Genomic DNA, 6,841 nt, shown 5'->3' with positions numbered 1-6,841 from the left:
TGTCTCCAAGACTTTTCACGTGCTGCGCCGATTTTTTGACATTTGGAATGCACTACCCAGGTTAATAAGATTAATCCTCAATTCCCACAGTTTTAAGCGTCCCCTAAAAACGCATTTGTTCAGATTGGCCTACCGCCTCAACGCATTAACCTAACGATCCCTGTGTGGCCCATTCAAAATTTTTACCATAAGCAGGTTCCTCGCATCATGTTCTCACATGCCTTATGCATTTAATAGCTCTCTGTCTCTACTTTAGACTGTAAGCTTGCGAGCAGGGCCCTCATTCCTCTTGGTATCTGTTTTGATTTACAGTATGTGCTTATTATTATGCTGTAATGTCTGTTGTCGGTACAAGTCCCCTCTAAAATGTAAAGTGCTACAGAATATGTCGGCGCTATAGAAATAAAATTATTATTATTATTTGTAAAAATTTCTCCTGAGTGCGCCAATACCCTATAGTGCAAAGCTCAGAAGGGAAGGTGGACCATATTATAGCGGAGATATTACTGTTATGGTTTGTAGGTGCAATGACCCACTGGAAAAGCCCCTGTGGGGCCAAAACCGCAGAATCCCTCATAAGTGGTGACCCCATTTTACAAATTACACCTCTTGATAAATTCATCTAGGGGTGCAGTGATCATATTGGCACCTAGATTTCACAGTTTCACATGGGAAAATGGGTAAAACTGCCACGAAAAATTGTCACACAATTTCTGCTGAAAGTGGAAATACCCCAAATGTGGCTGTATAGTACTGCTCAGCCATGCGGAGAGACTCGGGAGGGACGGAGCGCTATTTGTCTCCTAGAGCGCAGATTTTCCTAGAATAGTTTGCGGACTCAATATACAGAGCCCCTAAGTGCTAATAGAGCAGATTCCCCACTCAAGTGACCCCATTTTGGAAATGACGCTCCTTTGGTATCTACAGGTGTGGTGACTCCATGGGTGTTTTCCAGAAAGAAGCAGAAGTGGATGTTGCTGAGTGAAAATTGCAAACCGTCGCTGTAGTGCCCAGTACGTTGTAGTCACCAGTACGTTGTAGCGCTCAATAAGTTATGCCAAGCACATGCTTCTGGAGGCAAGCCCCCATTAATTAGGCAGGCTGTCACAGATGCAGAAATGATAAACATGTGGACCCTAAATGTGGTTAAGGCATTTGGATTTGTTAACTGCCAGGTCACTGAATGATCAGATTACAGCTGACTATTAACTCCTTAATGTCTAGGGGTATTTCAGTTTTTGAATTTATGTTTTTTGCTCCCCTTATTCCTAGAGCCATAACTTTATTATTTTTCTGTCAAAATGGCCATGTGAGGGCTTGTTTTTTGTGGGACAACTTGTACTTTTGAACAGCACCATTGCTTTTAACATTTTCTGCACTGGAAAACAGGAAAAAAGTTCCAACCGCAGTGAAGTTGCACTTGGAACTTTTAATATGCATGGATGAAGCCAAACTGCACGCACCAGCGCAGGGTAAGGCTGTGCTTTATGACTGATGAAGGTCATGTTTTGACCGAAACGTCTCTGATTGTTGTCTGGATTTTCAGCAATCAATATCATATCCTTATTTATTGTACCACTCAAGTGCCTAGTCTTTTACACTAACGTTTTTTTTTTACAACACATTAGATGACCATAAAGAATCAATAAGTTTTTAAGTGATAGATGACTGCATCCCATAAATCCTATATGAAGGCCTTAGCTTCATTCACTGTGAACTGTAAAATGCGATAAATACAGTCATAAAAACCTGTGCAATTTTCTCCAGGCTTAAAAAAAAAACATGGATGCATCATATTTTAATACAGACACAGGAAAAAAGTGCCCCATTTTTTGGACTGTCCAGGAGATCTCAGGCTATTGGCAGCCATGGTACTGATGCGGCCGCTGAATTGGTGGCTTTAAATCTTTTTGATTGTGCCAATCACCATAAGCATTTGCCTGTCGTAATCTCCAATACATTTGTTACTTGTTCTTTTCAAACCTAGTTTTTCTACATATGAGATCCCTGAAGATTACTTCCACATGTTACATAGTATCTATGAAGAATTAGTCCAATCCTAGACTTTAGGTTGATACGTTGTTGCAAACTATATGAATAAGGAGGAGAATACAGAGCATTGATGAAGATTAGATAACACATTTTATTTTTATTAATCCATATAAAAGTTAAAAATATTGTACCACAAAATAACGCGCGTCGGGGTTCCACATCACGCCCCTTTACCGGTAAGCCTTGCTCATATACAACAGAATTAGTAACATAGTAACATAGTAACATAGTTAGTAAGGCCGAAAAAAGACATTTGTCCATCCAGTTCAGCCTATATTCCATCATAATAAATACCCAGATCTACGTCCTTCTACAGAACCTAATAATTGTATGATACAATATTGTTCTGCTCCAGGAAGACATCCAGGCCTCTCTTGAACCCCTCGACTGAGTTCGCCATCACCACCTCCTCAGGCAAGCAATTCCAGATTCTCACTGCCCTAACAGTAAAGAATCCTCTTCTATGTTGGTGGAAAAACCTTCTCTCCTCCAGACGCAAAGAATGCCCCCTTGTGCCCGTCACCTTCCTTGGTATAAACAGATCCTCAGCGAGATATTTGTATTGTCCCCTTATATACTTATACATGGTTATTAGATCGCCCCTCAGTCGTCTTTTTTCTAGACTAAATAATCCTAATTTCGCTAATCTATCTGGGTATTGTAGTTCTCCCATCCCCTTTATTAATTTTGTTGCCCTCCTTTGTACTCTCTCTAGTTCCATTATATCCTTCCTGAGCACCGGTGCCCAAAACTGGACACAGTACTCCATGTGCGGTCTAACTAGGGATTTGTACAGAGGCAGTATAATGCTCTCATCATGTGTATCCAGACCTCTTTTAATGCACCCCATGATCCTGTTTGCCTTGGCAGCTGCTGCCTGGCACTGGCTGCTCCAGGTAAGTTTATTATTAACTAGGATCCCCAAGTCCTTCTCCCTGTCAGATTTACCCAGTGGTTTCCCATTCAGTGTGTAATGGTGATATTGATTCCCTCTTCCCATGTGTATAACCTTACATTTATCATTGTTAAACCTCATCTGCCACCTTTCAGCCCAAGTTTCCAACATATCCAGATCCATCTGTAGCAGAATACTATCTTCTCTTGTATTAACTGCTTTACATAGTTTTGTATCATCTGCAAATATCGATATTTTACTGTGTAAACCTTCTACCAGATCATTAATGAATATGTTGAAGAGAACAGGTCCCAATACTGACCCCTGCGGTACCCCACTGGTCACAGCGACCCAGTTAGAGACTATACCATTTATAACCACCCTCTGCTTTCTATCACTAAGCCAGTTACTAACCCATTTACACACATTTTCCCCCAGACCAAGCATTCTCATTTTGTGTACCAACCTCTTGTGCGGCACGGTATCAAACGCTTTGGAAAAATCGAGATATACCACGTCCAATGACTCACCTTGGTCCAGTCTATAGCTTACCTCTTCATAAAAACTGATTAGATTGGTTTGACAGGAGCGATTTCTCATAAACCCATGCTGATATGGAGTTAAACAGTTATTCTCATTGAGATAATCCAGAATAACATCCCTCAGAAACCCTTCAAATATTTTACCAACAATAGAGGTTAGACTTACTGGCCTATAATTTCCAGGTTCACTTTTAGAGCCCTTTTTGAATATTGGCACCACATTTGCTATGCGCCAGTCCTGCGGAACAGACCCTGTCGCTATAGAGTCACTAAAAATAAGAAATAATGGTTTATCTATTACATTACTTAGTTCTCTTAGTACTCGTGGGTGTATGCCATCCGGACCCGGAGATTTATCTATTTTAATCTTATTTAGCCGGTTTCGCACCTCTTCTTGGGTTAGATTGGTGACCCTTAATATAGGGTTTTCATTGTTTCTTGGGATTTCACCTAGCATTTCATTTTCCACCGTGAATACCGTGGAGAAGAAGGTGTTTAATATGTTAGCTTTTTCCTCGTCATCTACAACCATTCTTTCCTCACTATTTTTTAAGGGGCCTACATTTTCAGTTTTTATTCTTTTACTATTGATATAGTTGAAGAACAGTTTGGGATTAGTTTTACTCTCCTTAGCAATGTGCTTCTCTGTTTCCTTTTTGGCAGCTTTAATTAGTTTTTTAGATAAAGTATTTTTCTCCCTATAGTTTTTTAGAGCTTCAATGGTGCCATCCTGCTTTAGTAGTGCAAATGCTTTCTTTTTACTGTTAATTGCCTGTCTTACTTCTTTGTTTAGCCACATTGGGTTTTTCCTATTTCTAGTCCTTTTATTCCCACAAGGTATAAACCGCTTACACTGCCTATTTAGGATGTTCTTAAACATTTCCCATTTATTATCTGTATTCTCATTTCTGAGGATATTGTCCCAGTCTACCAGATTAAGGGCATCTCTAAGCTGTTCAAACTTTGCCTTCCTAAAGTTCAATGTTTTTGTGACTCCCTGACAAGTCCCCCTAGTGAAAGACAGGTGAAACTGCACAATATTGTGGTCGCTATTTCCTAAATGCCCAACCACCTGCAGATTTGTTATTCTGTCAGGTCTATTAGATAGTATTAGGTCTAAAAGTGCTGCTCCTCTGGTTGGATTCTGCACCAATTGTGAAAGATAATTTTTCTTGGTTATTAGCAGAAACCTGTTGCCTTTATGGGTTTCACAGGTTTCTGTTTCCCAGTTAATATCCGGGTAGTTAAAGTCCCCCATAACCAGGACCTCATTATGGGTTGCAGCTTCATCTATCTGCTTTAGAAGTAGACTTTCCATGCTTTCTGTTATATTTGGGGGTTTGTAACAGACCCCAATGAGAATTTTGTTACCATTTTTCCCTCCATGAATTTCAACCCATATGGACTCGACATCCTCATTCCCTTCGCTAATATCCTCCCTTAAAGTGGATTTTAGACAAGACTTTACATAGAGACAAACCCCTCCTCCTCTCCGATTTTTACGATCCTTTCTAAACAGACTGTAACCCTGTAAGTTAACTGCCCAGTCATAGCTTTCATCTAACCATGTCTCGGTTATTCCCACTATGTCAAAGTTACCTGTAGATATTTCTGCTTCTAGTTCTTCCATCTTGTTTGTCAGGCTTCTGGCGTTTGCGAGCATGCAGTTTAGAGGATTTTGTTTTGTTCCAATCTCCTCACTGTGGATTGTTTTAGAAATGTTCTTACCTCCCTTCTGAGTATGTTTTCCTGGGTCGTCTTTGTTCGAGTCTAATGTTTTTCTTCCCGTCCCCTCTTCTTCTAGTTTAACGCCCTCCTGATGAGTGTAGCGAGTCTTCTGGCGAATGTGTGTTTCCCAGGTTTGTTGAGGTGTAGTCCGTCTCTGGCGAGGAGTCCATCATACCAGTAATTCACACCGTGGTCCAGGAATCCAAATCCTTGTTGTCTGCACCATCGTCTTAGCCAGTTGTTTGCATCAAGGATCCTGTTCCATCTCCTGGTGCCATGCCCGTCTACTGGAAGGATAGAAGAAAAAACTACCTGTGTATCCAGTTCCTTTACTTTCTTCCCCAACTCTTCAAAGTCCTTGCAGATTGTCGGTAGGTCCTTCCTTGCCGTGTCATTGGTGCCAACATGTATCAGAAGAAATGGGTGGACGTCCTTGGAGCTGAAGAGCTTTGGTATCCTATCGGTCACATCCTTGATCATCGCACCTGGAAGGCAGCATACTTCTCTTGCAGTTATGTCCGGTCTGCAGATGGCTGCTTCGGTGCCTCTCAGTAGTGAGTCTCCCACCACCACCACTCTTCGTTGCTTCTTGGCTGTACTTTTTGCTGTCACTAGTTGCTGTGTGCCCTTTTCTTTTTTGCTTGCTGGTATTGCTTCATTCTTAGGTGTGCCATCTTCATCCTCTACAAAGATTTGATATCGGTTCTTCAGTTGTGTGGTTGGTGATTTCTCCATGGTCTTCTTGCTTCTTTTGGTCACATGCTTCCACTCATCTGCTTTTGGAGGTTCTCTGACACTTTTTGCACCTTCTGTGACCAGTAGAGATGCTTCTGTTCTGTCTAGAAAGTCTTCATTCTCTTTGATGAGTTTCAAAGTTGCTATTCTTTCTTCCAGACCCCGCACCTTTTCTTCTAAAAGGGCCACTAGTCTACACTTCTGACAGGTGAAATTGGATTCTTCTTCTGGTCGATCTGTGAACATGTAGCACATGCTGCAGCTCACCATGTAGGTTGTCACATCTGCCATGTTGCTCCTAGATCCTGCTGACTTGCTGTGTGTTTTCCTTCTTGTGTAATCTACTCAGCCAAGCTCTCTTGCAATAATGTCCTACAGGCAAAAATTCGCGCGCCGTAAGGCGCGCGGTTTGGTGATGCTTTCGAAGCAGCTGGTCCCGGCTGTACCCAACGATCTTCTAGCTTAGGGAGACTTCGCTTCTCCCAGAAGGCACCTGGAATATGCAAATTAGCCTCCTGAAGCTTGAATCCCTGGTTTGGTGATGCTTTCGAAGCAGCTGGTCCCGGCTGTACCCAACGATCTTCTAGCTTAGGGAGACTTCGCTTCTCCCAGAAGGCACCTGGAATATGCAAATTAGCCTCCTGAAGCTTGAATCCCTGGTTTGGTGATGCTTTCGAAGCAGCTGGTCCCGGCTGTACCCAACGATCTTCTAGCTTAGGGAGACTTCGCTTCTCCCAGAAGGCACCTGGAATATGCAAATTAGCCTCCTGAAGCTTGAATCCCTGGTTTGGTGATGCTTTCGAAGCAGCTGGTCCCGGCTGTACCCAACGATCTTCTAGCTTAGGGAGACTTCGCTTCTCCCAGAAGGCACCTGGAATATGCAAATTAG

At 42.1% G+C, this 6,841-nt stretch overlaps 1 long non-coding RNA gene across 1 annotated transcript in view; it reads right to left on the bottom strand.

Moving 5' to 3' along the window:
- LOC138670823 (uncharacterized) overlaps positions 1-6,841 on the bottom strand; it is a 285,272-nt gene that overhangs the window by 247,068 nt on the left and 31,363 nt on the right. The gene's annotated exons all lie outside the window — the stretch shown is intronic.

Source organism: Ranitomeya imitator, chromosome 3 (genome assembly GCF_032444005.1).
Source record: "Ranitomeya imitator isolate aRanImi1 chromosome 3, aRanImi1.pri, whole genome shotgun sequence".
NCBI lineage: Eukaryota > Metazoa > Chordata > Amphibia > Anura > Dendrobatidae > Ranitomeya > Ranitomeya imitator.
This window is presented reverse-complemented; position numbering and strand designations above follow the sequence as displayed.